This window comes from Nannospalax galili, unplaced genomic scaffold (assembly GCF_000622305.1).
Source record: "Nannospalax galili isolate Female #2095 unplaced genomic scaffold, S.galili_v1.0 scaffold1540, whole genome shotgun sequence".
In the NCBI taxonomy this organism is placed as follows: domain Eukaryota; kingdom Metazoa; phylum Chordata; class Mammalia; order Rodentia; family Spalacidae; genus Nannospalax; species Nannospalax galili.
Genome location: NW_008346083.1, coordinates 929,695 through 950,646, shown reverse-complemented (window position 1 = coordinate 950,646; position 20,952 = coordinate 929,695). Strand labels below are relative to the sequence as shown.

The following is a 20,952-nucleotide window of genomic DNA, read 5'->3' as shown; positions in this document are numbered from 1 at the left end:
GTGTTTTCAATATAACAACTCAGTTACATATAATAACTTACTTAGTTGTCTCAATAGCCCTTTCAGATGGGCACTGATATTAATATCAATCATAGATCACGGAATTAAGTCAAGCAAAGAGGTTTGATCCGCCATTATAGGTCCTACAGAGGGTGTTAGCAACATAATCCAATGAAGGAAGTCTGCTACCAGAGCTTCTATCCCTCAGCCATTGTTCCCTTTCAATGGCCATGTATTTGGAGGTATTGCCTCCCTTCTCGTCTCTGGCATAGTGACCCTCAAGTAGAATGTACTGGGCCTCAGTTATTTATGATCTCAGTACAGTGGGCAATTAAAGCAGAAATATTTGCAAAAAAAAGGAAAACATTGCCAGCAAGTATTCCTTATTCAACTCTATATTGCAGAGATGATGTTAATCAATCAAGCCAACTCTTTAACACGCAATAAATTGTATTGAAGGGCTGGAGAGACAGCTCAGTCAGTAAAGTGCTTGCCACATAAACACAAGGATCTGAGTTTGTATTTATAGCACACAGGTTAAAAGGCTGGGAGTGCAATGCAACCTGCAATCCCAGTGCTGGGGAGGCAGAGACAGAGGGGCTTGCTGGCCAGCTACCCCAGTCGAATTGACTCCAGGTTCAATATGAGGCCCTGTCTCATAGTTGATGACTGCAGTCGGACGGGGAGTCATTTTTTTCTTTAGGGGGATGGCTGCTGGTAGGCTGCCCGTGCTCCACACCCATGCCCATGCAGCCAGCACTAATTTGACTCAGTGGGTTATTAAAAACAAAAGAACAAAGAAAGAGGATATGAAGGTGGGAGGCGGAAGTACTGAGGGGAGGGATCTGGGAGAGTGGGAGGAGGGATTTGGGTCGGATATGATCAAGACACATTTTATAAATGTGTGAAATTGCCAAAGAATAAATTTTAAAAAATTAAAGGCAGAGACTTAAAGAAAAAGGTGGAAAGTGATTGAAGAAGACCTTGAACTTGCTGTGGTGCTGAGGATAACCTTGAACTTTTCATCATCCTGTCTTCACCTTATGAACGCTCAGATTACAGGCATGTGCCACCAAACCCAGTTTTATGAATTTCTGGTTATTGCATCCAGGACTTCATGTATGTTAAGCAAACATTTCAACTGAGCTACATCCCCAGCCATTGATATCATTTTTCTAATAGGCTATATAATTTATTCACTTAGGTGTTTGGTTATCTGTCCCTACCTTGAGGGGTTTATGTCTGTGTTGTACTTGCTGAATCTTCTAAGCCTACAATAGTCCTTGACACATTAAATGTTCCATAAATGCTTGTTGAGTGGGTGAATAAAATAAAAGACTGAGTATCCATAGATGTAGGATATGGTTTTAAGAACTGAATTCTGATGGGAACACTTTCTTATTGGTTGTCTCTACTTCTAAAATGAAATATGAGGACTAGAGAGATGGCTCTATTTATAAAGTGCTTGATTTGCAAACACAAAGACACAAGTTCAACTTCAAAGATCCTTGTTAAAAAATAACCGTAGGCATAGTAACATGCTTGTAATCCCATTGTTGGGGAGGCAGAAACAAGAGGATCTCTGGAGCTTGTTTGCCAGCTCACCTAGCCTATTTAATGAGCTCCAGGCCAGTGAGAAACCCTGTCTCAAAAGAATAGGGAATGATACCTGAGGAACAACACCCAAGGTTGACCTCTGGCTCCGCTATACAGGTGTGTACACACACAGACACACACACACACACACACACACACACACACACACAAAGGTGAACTCCCGCTCCTTGGTTATAGTCACCATAGACACCAGCTGGGGCTGGAGCTGGGGCTGGGACATGGTAGTGAACTTGAAAGGTTGCCTGACATCTAACCTCTCAGCACATGAGAAGCTGTGGAAGATGCCATTGCTTCTTGCTTTCCCATATGGTGTGTGTGTGTGTGCGTGCGTGTGTGTGTGTGTGTGTGTGTGTGTGTGTGTTAGATCTTCCCTTCTACTCAATACTGAGTGGATTCTCACTTCTCAGACTCAGCCCAGATCCTCTGTGCTGCAGGATGTATGCCAAAGGACCCCTCTTCTGTGCTCATCTCTCTCATCTTAGCAAATGTCTGAATTCTGCACCTTTTTGGGAATTCCTTGTGGGTAGGAATCTTGGTAACGCTTTGTTTTAAAGAACTTTATTGCATTTCAGGTCCTTAAACTGTGTTACTTGGTACATGGTGTGTTTAATTTTGCTTTATTGCTTTCTTTGGGCCAAGCTTTGTAATAGTTTTTTATAATTAGACCCAATAGATTTTTATAATTAAATCCATGCAGCTAATGAAAAACAAGAGGGCTGTCTGGGAGGGGAGGAAACAGTCTGACCAGGGTTTATATGCGATTCTGTGTACTTGTTTCAAGAAGTTATAGTCCACCTGAAGCTTCTCATAAGTGAACTGGAGCGCCTACAGGGCTGACATCAAAGTCCATATGTTTTAGAGACATTTACAAGGTAGTTTTTAGGAGCTCTGACAGTTTGTAGGGATCCAACAAAAAGTCTTTCTAGGGCTGGAGAGATGGTTGTGCTGTTAAGAGCACATAATGTTCTTGTGGAGGGCCCGAGTTCAGTTTCCAGCATCCATTTCAGGGGGCTTTCAATCACTTGAACTCTAGCTCCAGGGGATCTGACACCCTCTTCTGGCCTCCAGGGGTACCTGCACTCACATGCACACAGACATACACATTTACACATAATTAAAAATAAAATTAAAAATAAAATCTTAAAAATAAACTCTTCCTAATAGGGCAGGTATATGTCTATGAGCTCTTAGTCTCTTCTTAGCACTCTAAATTATTTTGATGTTTGTTTTCAGAAGCCCAATCCTTTCTTTCGTTTATTATTATTATTATAATTATTATTAATTAGTTATTGGTGTTTTTGGCAGTCTTCACAGGCCATTTCTCACAAAAGAGGTTCTCAGTGGAAGAGGAAGTAACACAACAGAGGAAGTCCCTTCAGAATCTTCAGAGAAGATCTTTTGTGCTCTTTACAAAGAAAACGTCCTTGAAGAGAAAATCTTTGCTTGAGATACATATGACAGAGGATTAAAATCTAGAATGCACAAATAACTAAAAAAGAAACTCAAGACAAAAAGAAAGAAAACAACCCAATCAGTGAACGGGCTAATGAAAGAGATAGTGCTCAAAAAGTGAAGTACAAATTCCCAAAACACATGGAAAGAAGCTCAACCTCACGAGTCATCAGATAGATGCAAACAACATTGAGATTCCATCTCATCCCAGTCAGAACGGCGTTCATTAAGAAAACAAATAACAATAAATGCTGGCAAAGATGCAGACAAAAGGGACTCTCAGACACTGACAGAGGGAATATGAACTAGTCCAGCAACTGTGGAAGTCAGTATGGAAGACCTCCCCCCCCCCGCCTCCAAATCTAACAAAAGGGCCAATGAGATAGTTTAGCAGGCAAAGCCTTGGCAAGCCTGGTCACCTGAGTTTGATCCACGGACTCCACATGGCAGAAGGAAAGAACTACCTCTTGAAAGTTGTTCTATGATCTCCACATATGTGCTGCAGTACACACACACACACACACACACACACACACACACACACAATGGAATAAAAACTTTTTAAAAATTAAAAGTAGGTCTACTATATGGTCCCGCTATACCACTCTTGGGTAAATATCCAAAGGATTCCAAGTCAACATTACAGAGATACTTGCAAATCCATGTTTATTGCAGTATTGTTCACAATAGGTAAGTTATGGAAGCAGCCTAGGTGTCCATCAACCGAAGAATAAAGAAAATGTGGCACAGATACACAGTGAAATTTTTTCATCCATAAAGAAAAGTGAAGATTTGTAATTTATAGCAAAATGGATACAACTGGCGATAATCACACCGAGTGAATTAAGCCACTCTCAGAAAGACAAATATTGCATATTTTCTCTCATTTGTGGTTCCTAGATTTTATACAGATATGTGAAAATACGTGTATATATGATGTGAAGTTAGAAATGAAACTGTCCAGGGAACAAAGGGACTGACGGGAGGGGAGAAAAGGGGATGTAGAGGCAGGAGGGGATGAGCCCAACAGAAAACCTACACTAGCATGAAGAGTTCCAAAACTTTAAATTATGTAAAAAATTTCTAAAAGAAAAGAAGGAAGAAGGAAAAAGGGAACGAAGGAATGGATGGGAAGAAGGAAAAGAAAAGAAGGAACATTTCCTTAGAAATGGTGACAGCCGGACTAAAGCAGCTTTCAGTACTACCATCTATCAAGTGGGCTGAGGCTCACACTGCATTATTTATAATCTTTGCTGCAGCACTGAACAGTAGGTATTATCAGTTCCCATTGCAAAGTATTAGAAATTAAGGTTCAAAAACATTAAGAAACTTGCCAAAACCCTACACCTATCAAGAGGTAGATGAATCTAAAACTGTCTCCAGAGACCCCCCCCCGCCAAAGTGCTCTTTCTAATTTAAAGCCTTGATGTCAACAAAGGAGGAACAGACCAGTCAAGTGTATCCAGTGAGGAGCCTTGGGACTGGTGTTTGGTGGAGTGGAACAGAGGTAAAGCCTCAGGAAGAGATGGGATATAAAAGTAACTAATACATGGACCAACAGTACCAAATTCAGCATTATATTTGTTCCCTGAAGGGCTTGGCTGCAAGACAATGGGCTTTGGGAAGGGACTAGATCACGAGGATTAGGACCTCATCAATGAGTTGATTTACTAATAAATTAATAATTCGATGGCTGGGAGGTGATGGATATCCTAGGACATAGCACTTAGTTGGAGGAAATAAATCACTGGAGGGCATTGTGACCTGGAAGGCTATAGCTCATCTTTGGTTCTCTCTCTCCTTCCTGGTTTCCATGTGGTAAGCAGCTTTGCTCCATTATGCCCTCCTTTGCCACAATGTTCTGTCTTACCAACAGCCCAAGAGTAATGGAGCCAGCTGGTTATGGACTGAAAACTCCCAAACCGTTATACAAGATGAACATTTCTTCCTTTAAGTTGTTTTTGTCAGGTATGTTGTGATAGTATGAAAAGATGGCTAGCACATGGATGGGCTGAGCCACTCTTCGTCCCTAGCTTGTTCCTGTTATACTTCTTGGTATATTTAATATTTTTAGTATTGTTGCTTATAGCTCATTTTGACTTAAAAACATTTATTTTGTTTTAAATTATGTGGATGTGTGTATGTGGGGGGGAGTTTCCACATGTGGGTGTAGATGCCTGTGGAGTCCAGAAAGGGTACTTGGATTCCCTAAGTCAGAGTTACAGGTAGCTGTGAACTGCCTAACTGCTGAGAATTGAACTCAGGTCCTCAGCAAGAACAGCATATCCTCTTAACCTCTGAGCCATCCTTGTTTTGATTTTTCATCCAATCTTAGTGGCTATCACAATCACACCTGATTCTGCTTTTCCTCCCTGGGAGGCTTTGGACAGATCCACTGGAATTTTCTAGCAGGGTTTCCCCATCTGTCAACAAAGTAGTTGACACTAGTGTCAAAATCCACTCTCCTGACCAAGGATGCAGAGTGTAGGCTGTGGTACTACAGACCTTGGTTTGAACCAGAGACCAACTCCTTACTAGCCATGTAACCATATGCTAATGAGTTCTAGACTTCCTAGTCTCAGCTTCCTGAGTGGACGTGAGGCTCACATTGTACAATGTACACAGAGAGAATGTCTTTGGCACAGAGCCCACATTAAAAAAGTCTGCTATTAATATTCTTATTTGCATATGTGTGTCAACTTAGCTTCAGCCCTATATGTATTTGCTGTAAGCGTTAACAAGACCCCTAGTGTGTTAAGTCCTGTAAATAAATCAAAAGAAATATCTACAGCCTAATCCCCCCATTTCCACAAAATATGCTGTGTGCGCTCTTCAAAATATTCTGCCAGTCTATCTGAGTTTATCTTTGGAGAGAACTCAAGTCCACTTAAATGACCTCTGACTTTGTTTAGTAGTCAGGCACATGGTTATCTTTCCATGGATGCTCAGGAGGTAAGGGTCAGATGCTTTCTTTGAACCTTAGCATTCACCACTAAAGGATTACTGGATCTCACCTAGGGTGTGCTTTACAGTAGCATATCCACACCCAAATGTGATCTTCTAGGTCCTTCTACCTGCCAAGACCCCTGCAGCCCGAGGTAACTGGACAGATAAGAGAACTGAAAGTGAAGTGGTACAGAGCTCCAGTGTGTTATTGGTACCGGAACTAAATTCTAGTTAACATCGAAAAAGCCCATCAAGTAGAAAACGGCCTGATTGTGTAAGTTTGTTCACTCTTCACTTCTGGTGGGCTCTGGATCAGACAAAATGAAACCTATAAGATGCTCTCAGGGTTTGGGGGGCACTGTTCCCTAGTCACTGCACAGTAGCACTTTGAGGTGTGCAGTATGTGCCATCTCCTTCTCTTGCCAGATGAGGAAGCAGGCAGGGAGGGTGCCTCACTGGCCCCACTCCCCCTGGGAAACTTGTGGGACATTCAGAATGGGAATAGGTAGTGCCCCCTCAAAGCCACGTGCACTGCTGCTCCACTGCTGTCATCTGCTGGCACTGCACAGGATTCTTGAAGATTGTGCACTTACACGTTCCCAGGCTACTTTGTATAGGAGTAAGCTCCTTATAATAAAAATGTACCTAAAATTTATCACCCCCCCCCAACTCTCCCTATCAAACTTTGAGAAGGGGATTTCACTGTGTAGTCCAGGCTGGATTGAAACTCATGATATTTCTGCCTTAGCCCCATGAGTGCTGGGATTTCAAGTGCATGTCACCATGCCCGAGGTTTTCTTTAATTTCCGTATCACTCTTTATAAAAGTATTTTACAAGCCATCAGAAAAACAAAGAGAATATATTAGATGCCATGCAACTGTTATTATGGTTTAATAATACTAGACCATTATTTGCTTTAGCTCTTAGAGGAAAAGGAGGAGGAGGAGGAGGAGGAGGAGAAGGAGGAAGACAGATGATTAAAACCTCTCATCTTTCTCCTTCCCTCCCCCGAAGTTGACCGTCCTCTAAAGTTGGTGTATATCACTCTTGTTTTTGTCCTTTGGATGACATATACATATCACCATAAATAGTACATATCATTTTGTGTGTTTTTAAACCTTATAAAAAATCAGTCTGAACAGATTTTTTTCAATTACTTTTCATTCAACACAATATTTTTGAAATTTACCAGTGTGGGCATGTACAAATTTCATTATGCAAACAGAGCACATATTATATGTATTTCTACTGAGAGTCAAGCTCTTCTAGCTGCCTTTGTGTTTACTTTCTCCTTTACCTGCTAGGCTTGCCTCCCACTTACTCACTCATCAAGCAACCTTCTAACCATGGCCTTTAATTTGTTCCCCTTTTCCTCCAAGTTTTCATTTGTTTGCTACTGGGATTGTCAGGTAAAATACAGGACATCCAGTTAATCTCAAATTTCAGGTGAAGAACAAATAAGTTGTAGTGTAAGTATATCTCACATATTGTATAAGATACAGTTACACTGATAAAAGAGTCACTGCGTAAAATTTATGTGGGTGTACTTATAACTCTAATCATGATGATGACATCTTCGGTGAATCTGTCCTTGACTCTCTCTTTTTTTTGAGACAGGGTCTCCCTGTAGCCCCAGCTGGCCTGGAACTCGATATGTAGACCAGGCAGGCCTTGAACTCACAGAGATCTGCCTGCCTCTGCTTCCCAAATGCTGGGATTAAAGGCGTGCACCACCACGCCTGGTCACTTTCTATTATTTTATTCTTTTATTTTTCTTTTAGCATTTGTCACAAGTTTACCTACAAGGAATTTTCCTGATTCATTTTGCTCACTTTTTATTTTCCTCCTCTAGAATGTAAGCTCCTTGAAAGCTGGATTTCTATCTCTTGTGTCTTCTGATGTTGCTATTATTACTAAAGTAATATGGGAGACAATGGATATACTCACTAAATAGTTCCTGTGTAAATGAAGGAATAAATGAATAAAAGAATGTAATGATCACCTTTGCATGTCTTCTTTGTACAGTGGAAGAGTTGCTCTAAGATAAACATTTAGAAATAGAATTGCTTTTTATATTATATGTGCCTTGCCAATTTGCTATTTAAAGTGATTGAACTCTTTTCCATTCCTGGCAACTTCCCACAGGCAGTGTATCTCCGGTGTTGAAAGCATAATAATGTAAAATGGTTAAGATCAGTATGAAAACATAAAATAAAAACTAGTACACTCTGACTAATGAACTCCTAACAAGCAGTATCTGATGTTGTTGGGTGAATATTTAAGGGATGGGTTTGTTATCATATACATGTCAATAAACCTAAGCCATGGGATCTCCTGGGAAAGGAAACAAAATTTGAACTACTTCCTCATCATCACTATTGCAATGTCACATAAAACCTATCAAAAAATCTGGAAGAAAACTTACCTTATTTATCTATTTGTTTATATGACAAAAAAGAAAAAGTCTTTGCTATGAAGAAAAAAATTAGAATGCATTCATAAATCACACAGCATGTTCTTTCAGATCCCCCTCAGGGCTGGGATGTAGCTCAGTATGCACTTGCTTAATATGCATATGGTCCTGGACCCCATTCCCTAAGCCCTGTCTCTATGTTCCATCCTCCTGCAATTAATTTCAGAATTTCCAGAAACATGAAACTCATGGTTGAAGAGAAAGCTTAGTAAGTCCTTGGCTTTATATATATGGTCAGTCTCTTTTAAGTCCAAAAGATGAACTTAAGGTAGCCAAGTTTACACAGAAAAGCTCTATGATCAAAGGATATAACAAAATGATTCATTTTAAAATGTGTTCTTAATACATTCTAGAACAGTCTTGAGATGTTACAGTGTATTTCAAAAGTGGCCATAACCCCCTGTTCCTCCCTGTCTCTATGCCCTTTGTAATAGGGCTATGAAGAGATAGCTATAAGTAATTAATATATTTCCTCCTCTTGAATGTGTACTGGTTTTCTGATTTGCCTTGGTCAAGAAAATGCATAAGAAGCAAAAATATGCCAGTTCAGAACTTGGTCCTATATGCTTCCGTCTGAGGTCTTGGGACACTGTCTAGTAACCATGAGATCAAGTCCCCACTAGCCTGCCAGAGATGAGATAGTAGATAAACTGAACTGAGTCAGCTTGGTTGTTCAGTCAAGGCTTTGAGAGTTTGTAAGCAAGCCTAACTAAGTTGCCAATATAACTGGCAGCAGAACACAGATGCATAAGAACAGAAGAACCACCCTGCTAAGCCCAGCCTTGTAAGCAAGCCTAACTAAGTTGCCAATATAACTGGCAGCAGAACACAGATGTATAAGAACAGAAATTGCTGACTCTGGTAACCATGAGTGGCAATAAATACTGGTTATTTTTAGCTACTATGTTTTACAATGATTTGTTACACAGTAGTGGTTAGTGGGTTACTCAGGCTAAATTAGCCCTTCATTGGACAGAAAACAGAACTGTTAGTTCTTTCACTTTCCTTCTCTTCTTCCTCCATTTTCTCCCTCCCTCTTCTCTGCCTCCTTCCTTCCTCCTTCTTTTTCCCTCCCTCCCTGTTCTCTTCCTTCTTCCTTTTAACCTGTTTTTGTTCCTCCCTACTTCCTTCTCCTCCTGCTTTATCTTGCTGTATTAATGTTGATGAAATCGATGAATGTATCTTGAATTGCAAACGGCTTGATAGAAAAATAATTTTTTTCTATGAAATATGTGATTGTTTCACATCATCCCAAACCAATACACAATCATGTACAGAGCTATGCACCCATGTGTGACAGATGTAAAGCTGTGTCAAATGATTTTTGTCTCTTCATGCATTAGCAGCTGCTGCATCATTTGCCAGGGACACCACACCTGTAAACCTCTGGGAGTTTCATGAAAAACAAAAACAAAAACAAAAAACGTAGTGGTCCGAAATTTTGTCTTTTTAAGGAAATATGTAAGAAAATAAAAACTTCCTCTAACTGTGACTTTAAAGTATGAATATTCTGAGCAGACCCTTTCTTTCACCCAGGGGCAAAGGCCAAATGGAGTTTTCAAATGCAAAAATTGATTACTCATTTCTCTCAGGGAGAACAAGTACATACAGACTAAGACCCTGACAACAGGCTAGGAAACTCAAATAACATAAAGTGTGAAGCACGATTTACAAACTCTGTCAAACCTTCCCAGTTCATGAGTATAAAGTGAAGCTATGGATGTTTTCTCTTGCACATGGGGGATGATGGTAGGGAAGTATTTGTCTTCATTTTCCATACTTAAACTATTTTATTCTAAAAGAGCAGAAAACTCTCTATCTATAGTAAACACACTGTGATTCATAACACCCAGTAGTCTTGAATGAGCTGAGGTGTTTCAGGCAGTGTTTGTTGGTGGTATGTGGTGGAACAGCACGCACAGTGCCAAATGTGTATGTTGTATGTTCAGAACGAAGGTTGCAACTAGGTGTGGTACACATGCCTGTAATCTCAGAGTTTGGGAGGTGGAGGCTGGAAGATTATGAGTTTAAAGATATCTTTTCTACATAGCGAGTTCAAGGTCAGCCTGCACTACATGAGACTTTGTCCCCCCAAAAGCCAACAACAACCACAAGAAACAGAACCTAGGCTACAGTGAAGTCATGCAGTGTGACATAAGTGAGCACTGCCAGGCACCCTGGGACGTGCACACATTAGGTGTTCCATTTTGAATTAGCTTTTGGTGGTTGCACATTAAGTAACCTTTCATTGTGGCCAATGTTTTTTGTGTATGTGACCCCACATTCAATTACACAACACTTCATGGTCCCAAGTCTAAGAAGCTTTGGGCTAATGGGTCGGATTTCACTACCCATATGTAAGGTAACACACATTTTGATATCTTGACCTCCAGAAGTCAAAATAAAGATGAGCTACAGTGTGATAGCACCCTAAGGAATCTCTTTAGTGATTACCCTGGCCCACATATAAAAGCAAGTTCCTTATTTATAAAGCATCTTGGTCTTTTAGGTGCTAAGGAAGCAACACGGAAGAGTGAAACTTTTTGAACACTGAAATTGAAAGCTTTGACTTTCTTTCATTTTGTTTCGTCTTTCTTTCTCTCCAGTTTTATAACTTTATTTGACTCTCAGCAGTTAGTTCTCATCCACATTGACTGTAGATTTTTGAATGTGGCAATGGGGACACAGGTTACCAAAGTAAACAGCTTGTTTGGTGAATCCTCATCCTCATTACGTTTATTATGTTTTCTGGACAAACGAACATGGATATGAAACATAGCATTCCTTGTTCATTTGGCCCAGACAACTTTGTTGAGCCTTGTATCGACATGCACATTTGGAGTACCCATCTCTTTCACGGTGAATTTCCAGATTTCTTTGAGTACCCAAGGGGCAAGTTTCTTGAAGCCCACTCCACGGATGCACTTGTGAATGTTGGTGGTGTGTTCCCGTGTCACCGCCTCGTTGATGGCCGAACGGTCCTTCTCTTTCTTGCTACCTTTCTTTGCCAGACCCATTCCACCAGGCCCAAGCTGAAAAAGGCTCTTCATTTTCTTTAATGCAGCTAATTTTTTAAAACAATCAGGCACAGGCCAAATGCTTCCCATTTTTGTTTTTCTTTTATTTTTCTTCATGGTAAGTAGTCTAAGCTCAACCAATGACTCATTTAGATTGTGGGAAAGGATGGAAAAATTTATGAGGAATTCAAGATAAACAATGAGACTAAAAAGAAGCATCCTACACCAGTAATGTTCATGAGGCTGGGGAGAGATCAGAACCCCCAGACATTGCTGGTGGGGGATGCAGCTGCTTTCGAAAACAGTCTGGCATTTCCTCAAAATCAGAAACATAGACTGGCCACACAACCCACACCTAGGCGTATAACCAAGACAAATGGTTTCTACTTTTATACAATCATATAAAGCTTGCACATGAACGTTTATAGTAACATCACTCATAATAGGTAAAAGTGGAAACAAGGTAAATTCCTGTTGCCATAGTTAGCTTCAGCTGTCAACTTGGCACAAACCTAGAGTCATGTGAGAGGGGAGAACTATGAAGAACTGTCTGACCAGATTGGCTTGTGGCCAAATCTGTGAGGCATTTTTTCTTTCTTTCTTTCTTTCTTTCTTTCTTTCTTTTTTTCAGTTGGGGAAACCTTCATTCTTTCTTTCTTCTTTCTTTTCCTTCTTTCTTTTCTTTTTTTAATAAAAATTTTAGTACTAATTTTTAAATTCAATACACAATTTACTAACAATGAAATAAACATATTTTATCTAAATATGATTTCACTAAATTTTGACACACAAATACACAAAGGTGATTTTAACTACTGTGAAGATATATAAAACCATCCTCATCCTCCTGCCTTTTCTGTGTATTTGTATCTGTGAGTGTTTTGCCTGTGTGTAAGTGCATCACATGTATGAAATGCCCACAGAGGCCAAAAGAGAGCATCAGATCCCCTGTATCTGTAGTTACAGACTGTCGTTAGCTGCCATGTGGGTGCCATGTGGGAACAAGAGCTCTAGAAGAGCAGCGGATGTTCTTCACTGCCAAGCCATCTTTCCAACCTCCTGCCTTTCCTCTGTAAACCTGCTATCATCCTACCAGCAGTCACTCTTCTTGTGAGGCATTTTCTTAATTGCCAATTGATGCAGGAGGGCCCAGTCCACTGTGGGTGGTACCATCCCTAGGCTAGGCAGATTGGCATGGGTTACATAAAAAAGGTAGCTAAGCAAGCCAGAGGGAGCATGCTAGTAAGCAGTGTTCCTTTGTGGTTTCTACTTCAAGCTACTTGTACTTCAAGCTCCTGCCTTAAGTTCCTGCCTTGGTGTCCCTTGATGATATAAACACTTTTCCTTCCCACATTGCTTTTAGTCATAGTGTTTATCACAGAAACAGAAAGCAAACCAGAATACCTGCTAACTGATGGATACACAAAATGTGTTATAATCCATAAACTGGAATAATATTACACTATAACAAATAATTAAGTACTGATATATGCTTTGACACGAATGTGCTTTGAATACATTATACTAAATGAAAGGAGTCAGTTAAAAGACCACATAGTATGTGACTCCATTGATATGAAACATGTTGAATAGATAAATCTAGAAAGTAGAATAATTTTGACTGGGGTTCAGGGTATGTGTGCAGAGGGTAGTTAATGAAAGACTTTGGGAAAGGAGGATGAAAATACTCTAAATGATGACTCCTTTTCTCTATGGATATAGTAAAAAAATGAAGTGCACATCAGTGAGTAACTATTTTAAGTATATCTCAGTACTGATAAGTGAAGCATCCTGCTTTCAGAAGGCCACTGTACCCAGATTCTAGTGCCTGTCATTGCTCTTCCCTGACAATAAGGTCTTTGGTGCTGGAGGAATTCTGTATCTGCAGCAAAAGTTCGGACATTCAATCAGGGGTCTGTCCAAGTACTGTCAAGTGTATGACTCTTATTCATTGCTTTATAAATATTTATTGAGGTTCTCCAACATCTGAGGCTCTAGCACACAGGCATTGATCGTTAGTACAAACTAACAATCCAATCGGTGAAGAAAATGCACTCACAAATCCCGTCTCCTAAAGGTGCCATCCTAATGGGAATTCAGTTGAGTTTCTTGGGCTACATTTGAAGGGGTAGATTTGTAAATCCAGCTATGTCAAGGTGACTGTGATTAGGATGGGGACCCTTTCAGGACTAACCTCAGTAGTTCAAGGGATTGGAGATGTTTACTGCCTCAAAGCCTAACCCTAACAGAGGAGAAGCCAGCACCAGTTACTTAGAGAATTGCTCTTAAATGTTGGTTTAAGACAGGTGGGCCATCACAGGTAGGTGGGTGGGTAACAGGAAGTGGGACTTACAGAAGGCAGATTTTATAGCAACTGCACCAAGGGCTTTGTACAACTCTGAGCTGTTAGAGATGTAATATCTTCCTGTGGGAAGCTAGCTCTATTGCTGGAGAGTTCCTGCCCTGACCCCATGTCACCTGTGATCCTGCTATGGTGGGAACCCCTACTTCCTAAAGGCCCCTGGACTCGTGACCCCAGGAGTCCCTTCTGACCCTTGAGTCAGAGAGCAGGTGCTGCTAACAAAGAGCTCAGTTGGGTGGCGGGTGGTTGGCTCAGGCGCTGTGGTTTTCTGACACTAGTAATTTGTATTCTGAGAACAAACTCAACATTGTCCAAATTTCGTGACTTCTGAAGGCATGGGCTTCGGGGCACCAGAGATGCAAAAATCTCTCCAAAATGGAGAAGTATTTGGCATACAGGTCTTTAGAGGGTCCCAGCCATATCTCCTTTCCTGACCATGTCTCAGAGAGTCTTTCAGCTCTGTCATTGGGACCGCACACTGCAATCTTGCTGGTTCGCACTGTATGTATATTGTGTCCCTTAGACATGCTTTCTCTCTTCCTCCTTGGCTTATCTGGATTGGACCTTGTTCCCAGGGGCTTCTGGACTCCTGGGCTTCACTCATCCTTTGCCCTTGTGGCCAAGTTCTGCCCATCCTCTGTTTATATTTGGGGGGCCCTGGCCTCTATTGCCACAGAGGGAACATGGAAGAGGGGCATTGACTACCACTCCTCACCTATGTAACAGTGACATTTATTGACCATCCAGAACATTTCAACTCTTATTTAAAGTTCATATAATTCCTGTAATGACATTTCAGGGCAGGTTTTCGACCTATTTACAGGGCAGGACCCCAAGGCCTGGCTCCTTACTCAAAGTTGCCTAATGAGCAATAGAGCTAGAATTTCAACTTTTTTCTGTCTGCTTCGCAGATTAACATTTTTCTTCACTGTACAATGTTGATTTGCCCTCGTTTTGAATTAGCACCTTTCTAAGATAATGCTAGATTTTCAGTAAACGGCTGCTGATTGTTTCCTCTGCTATGTGTTTGCTTGTTAGGAGATGATGGTGTGCTGATGCCCACAGGGTGGGGGGACGCTCCAGCATTACCCAGTTTTTCTCTCTTGTATAGTATGCTAGCCACAGATTTTATTTACTAATAATATGTTCATTTACCCCTGGGGAGAAGCCAGTGGCACTAACCAGGACCCACAAAAATCAAACTCCATGACAGAGTGGGATAAACGACAACCCACACAGGCGTCCTCACTTCCCTGCTGGCTGGGTTGATGTAGACATACTCTTAACACTACCAGGCAGAAGGGAACAGGCCACAACCAGGCAGCAGTGGTTGTATGGCATGTGGCTTTACCTGGCTATTTAACCAATTTTTGCCTCTCAGTTTTCTCATTGATGCTGCAGTTAAACAAGCAAAGTGTAGGTGTATTGTACACTATGAAGCACTCTACAAAGAGTTACCTTACCCAGTAGAATTCAAGCAACCTGCTACTGTGGACGATATACCCTATCTACCATGGTCTCTACCATTCCTCTTTACCCTGACTTTATTTTTTCTTTTATTTTTGTACCTCCATACTCTGTTTTATTTATTTATTATACCCTTCTCTGTATCAGACCAGGATGTCCACAGAGGGGTGGTTTTCACCCGTTCTTCTCTGTCCATTCCCAGATCTGTGAACAGTACCAGTGCCAGGCACAGACTGGGCTCAGTCAATCCTTCTTTGTATGAATAAAGCACCACATAGCATCTGTGGTCTAAACAACCCCACTCTGGCCCCCAGTGCTAATATCGTGCATAAGCACTTACAGTATCAGTCCAGAAATAGGAAGCAAGATTTGAGAGTAGTTTATTCTTCTATCTATTATGTATGTACAAGACTCTGGGTTGTCAGTCTGCCACAAATACCAGTCGAGTGTATTATAAAACAAACCAGGCATGGTGGCACGGGCCTGGAGTTCTAGCACCTGGGAGGTCGAGACAAGACAATGGAAAGTTTGAGACTGACTTAGGCTACTGTACTTAGTTATATTTCTTGCTATTGTGACCAAGCACTTGACAAGAAGCAACTTAAGGGATGAAGGGTTTATTTTGGATCGCAGTTCAAGGAAATGTGATCTATCATGGTGGGGAAGGCAGGCAGCAGAAGCTTAGGGTGGCTGGTCACAATCAGGCAGAAGAGAGTACAGGAAGTGCAGGACCATACTAAGGAAACTCAAGGCTCGACTCCAGTGACCCACTTTTCCCAGTGAGGCCCCACCTGAAGGGTAATCTCCGGCTGGGAACCAAGCACTTAAACAAATGAACCTATGAGGGACATTTTGCATTCAAACCATAACATTACAGAACACAGCAACATCCTGTCTTTACCCTAATTCCCATGAGAATTCCAAACCTTTAAATGTGTTTCCTAATTTTCTATTCATTCCCAAATCATTGCATAAAAGGCTTTATTGTCCATTCTAGATGTCATTGCTGTTGGAGGCTTTTGGAAATAGGAAATTTGTCTTTATTTCCAAAGTGACTTCTAGTTAGCTACTTAGGGCAAGGCACTGTCTCATCCACTTTCTCCCACACTGGCTTCTAAACTGGTTATGATTTCCATAGATCTGTGAGTTTCAAAGATGGCGTCTGGCATGGTGTTCAAGGGAAGGGAGAGGTCCCTCAGCAGCAATGTGATGAGCTATAAGCGAGCCAGTTTTCTGTGTCTTTGTTTACACTAGTTTATAATACGGTTGGGCATCGTTTGGTGTAGGAAGCTCTTATCCATTATCCTGCTAATGAGTTAATAAGTAACTAGGTGCCTGTATTTTCCAGTTATGTGCCCTGCTTTATTTCTGGGTAGTCACAGCATAAACAACTGAAAGAGAGTGTCCAAAGGGGAAAAACACACTTTAGGAATGTCTGCAGTGTACCTATCTCAAAGAGTTCTATATCATCATTGGACTTAGAGTTTAGAATAAATATTTCAAATGCCAAGGATTACTTATTCCATATACATATATAATAAGATGTATCAATTAAAAGAATGCCTATTCCAAAATGCTGTTCAAAAATTTTGGGTTAAAACCAACTTATATAATACAAAATCATTCGTCATTAAAAAAAATTCATTATTTTATGTGTATACGTGTATTGCCTGCATGTATGTAAGTGCACCCATGTCATGCAATGCCTGTGGAGGTCAGAAGAGGGCGTCTAATCCCATGGAACTGGAATTACAGACAGTTGTTAGCCACCATGTTGGTGCTGGGAACAGAACCAGGGTCCTCTGCAAGAGGAACCAGTGCTCTTAACCGCTGAGCCATCTCTTTAGCCCTCATTTATCTTTTTTATACGTATTTTTTGGGGGGGGTCTGTGAATCCATTTCTAAATTCAATGCTTGACTTTCATTTTTATCTTTTGAACTCTCCTACAGGCCTAGGAAGTGGCCAGTTTTGTACAGGTGCTTCAACAGAGGAGGAGCAACTCCCATTTACAAATGCTTAAAAGCGTGTAATCTTGGTACTTCTCTCATTTTATAGAGCACTTAGTTACTTGGGCTGACATAGATGTCATAGACTCGGTGGTTCACAAAATAGACTTTTAGGGGCTGACAAGATGGCTCAGTGGGTAAAGGTGCCTCCTGCCAAGCCTGAGAACATGAGTTAAACCCCTGGAACCCAGCTGGTAGAAAGAGTGAACAGACTCCTACAGGTTTTCCTCTGCGCTCCATACGCGCATCATGAGAAATTTGTCTCCTCCTCAATCAGTAAGTAAAATGTAATAAAATTTAAAAACTAGCCATTTTTTCTCATGGTTCTAGAGGGTGGATGTCTAAGGGTGCAAGCTTACTCACATTCCAATGAAGACTCTCATCCCTCTTGTGGACTGTCTTCCTGCTGTGTCCCTGACATGGTAGAAGAGAAAAAGAACCTTTCTGGGGCCTCCTTTATAAGGGTGCTAACTCTATTTCTAAAAGACTGGAGCTCTAACTTGAAATTGGAAGGACCACAACTAGTAGTTACAATGTAAACTCTCTATATTTTAAATCTGTGATGAGGCAAAGGTAGCTCTAAGGAGCAATATAGATAAAGCAGGAGTTCTAGAGCACACTGCACAGCTCATTTGCTCTTTGTTTAATTCCCTATCTGTTGCTGTGCCCTGAATGTTTGTGCTACTCCAAATTCATATGCTGTAATCTCACCCCCAGTGTGATGATCTGAGGAGATGAGCACTTTGGGAGGAGGTTAAGCATAGTTTGAAGTCATAAGGGTAGAGCCCCCAGGATGGGATTCATGACTTTATAAATAAACAAAATGAGAGCCTGGGCAGTTAGCTTAGTTGGTAAAGCACTTGTCCTGCAAGCATGAGGACCTGAGTTCAGTCCCCAGAACTCAAGTGAAAGGAAAAAACCTGGTATAGTAGTGACACTTGTAATCCCACTTGTAATCTCTGGGAGGCAGAGACAGGTGGGTCCCTGGAAGCTTGCTGGCCTGTCAGACCAGCCTACTTATGGCAAGTCCCAGCTTGGTAAGAGACCAGGTCTCAAAAAACCAGGTAGACAAATTCTGAGGAATGGCACCCAAGATTGTCCTCTGGCCTCCACACACACACAAACACACACATGCATACAATCAAACACACATGTAGTTGCACACACACAAACATGCTCCTATGCATACATATGTGCCTTCCATACACTCACCCATACACATATGCCAACACAGGCATGAATGTGCACACAAATAAACACGCTCTCATACACAGCGACACAGACATAGGCACATATATATATATATAGAAAGAAATAAAATAAGTAGACCAGAGCTTACTCTCAGCACTAAGTGGAGACAGGGCAAGAACATGGCTGTTTGTAAGCCAGGACGGGAGCCCCCATCAGGAATCTGTTGACATCTTGACCTTGGACCTCCAGCCTCTAGAGCAGTGAGGAATGTCTGCTGTTTTAGCCACCTAGTCTATAGCATTTATTTTAGCAGCTCAGACTAAGACAGGAACAAGCTCTCTGCTGTCTCTGACACTGATGATACGAAGTGATACCTCCAGAAATAAGGGATGATGACCACAGAGCAGCCATGTGCTTTAAGACCAATGACCATGCATGACCATAGCGAGGAAAGTTTTTTTTTATAGAGCCAGGAAACATCTAGGGTCCAATCCCTTTATTTTATAAAAGAAATCGAAGCCCAGAAAAGTCAGTGTCTAGTTCAAGGTCACACAGAAATGAATGCAGGCCATAGACACATGGTTGTTTATTTTACAGGACTAGAGAATAATAGTCAAAAGAACTCTTCTCTAAAGGCAAAATGTCTCATCCTCCTCAATTCTCTACTAGTTTTGCTTCTGACTAGTGAAAGACCAAGTATGAGATAAAATCAACACTGTATAAAACCAGTTTAAAAATTCCTTAGAAACCAACAACTGCAGTGCTTTGTAATTTTTTCCCTCTCTTTAGGATGTTGTTAACAGAACTGAATCATTACAATGAGGCATGTGACAGAAACGTCATCTCTGCCATGTCTTTTTTTTTTCAATGACTTCTTCAGTTTACTGTAATTCTCAGCAATAAACAGACTGTATTCAAACAGCAGGATTGATTTGACATTCCATATTATAACTCATGGTGAGTAGTTCATTCTTTTGTTAAACTGTACTCATAAAAAATGAGAAAATGGGATATAAAAATGCTTCTCATCTATAATGAGAACCCAGGGTAAGCAAGCATTTTCCATGAAAGAAATAATAATGAACACACACCCTTGGCACATGGCAAACTGTGGTGGGAGGCCCGACAGTGGCATGGAGGGACTACATCAAGTGAGGGCTGTTTCACTCAAATATTTCATCTGATTGGTGTGAACCAGTTTTGACAGACTGTTACAGGATTCATTGTGCAATCCCTCCACTGCCAGGGGAACAGAAAGGTGGGTAAGCTACCCCCGGGAGAGGTGAGATTCCAGCTTGTCTTCAAGGATGGTTCAGTGTTCAAGGGCAGCAGACCAATATGCCTGTCAGACACAGAAGTAAGAACAGAGGTAGGTGGGTGATAAATGAACAAGAAATGGGAGAGGCTGTCCATTGGATGGGGAAGGGAAGTGGAGGCTGCTATCTGCCTGTTAATCTGTCACACTTCCTCAGTCTGTATAATTTTCAGGCTTCCTAAACAAGCTACCTATGCTACCTAGTCAGGGGTAGCTGACAATAACTTGGGATACAGGGCCTGTGTGTGGCTTCAGGAAAACATTCTTGACTCCAGAAATTTGAAAAACTACAGTGAATGTTAAGTTGACCCATGTCTGCCTTTGCATATTAACTGGAAGCAAAGAGACAAAACAGAGGAACAAGTGAAGCTGGAAATCAGAAAACGCTTGTCAACTGGCCTTGCAGTCCTGAACAGTTTCCTACTGCAAAGAAAACATCACAGTTGGGGGCCATTTGCCACCAGGTTCACCTAGGTACAGGGTTTCTTCAGCACACATCTACAGCCGACCTATTCCAGGACACGCCCCCCCAATGTGTTGATACCCAAGTCCCTTATGTTAAACAGTGTAGTATTTGCATATAACTTGAACATATCTTCATATATAGTTTAACTTTTTATTACAATAAAAATTTTATTTTGTGTATGTGTGTTTGTGTGTTGGTGTATGTGTGCATCAGTCACATGTGTGGAGGTCAGAAGGTGACTTGGAGGAGTTGGTGCTCTCCTTCCACCTGTGGGCCTGAGGGTTGAACTCAGGTTATCAGGCTTGGCCACAAGTGCCTTTACCCGCTGAGCCATCTTGCTACCTCTCACACATAATTTAAGTCAGGGCTTCTTAATCAGTTTTCACTCACAACCCCTTTGGCCCAATAAACTTTTACACAACCCCAGGTATATAGGCATAGAATAAAATAGGTATACAGATTAATCATTTACTGATAATAAGGCAAAGAAATTTATTTTAAAAATTCGTTTGTATGCATATAATTTTGCTATATATTAAAGATGAAAGAATTGCATACTAGTCAGATGGGCACGTTGATTCCCACAGAAGGAATTAAATCTCAGCTGAAAATCTGACACTGCAGAATGCAGCACATCT

At 41.1% G+C, this 20,952-nt stretch overlaps 1 pseudogene; it reads right to left on the bottom strand.

The window, feature by feature from the left end:
* Nucleotides 1–11,116: 11,116 nt before the first annotated feature.
* Nucleotides 11,117–19,947, bottom strand: LOC103741618 (annotated as a pseudogene).
* Nucleotides 19,948–20,952: the final 1,005 nt, after the last annotated feature.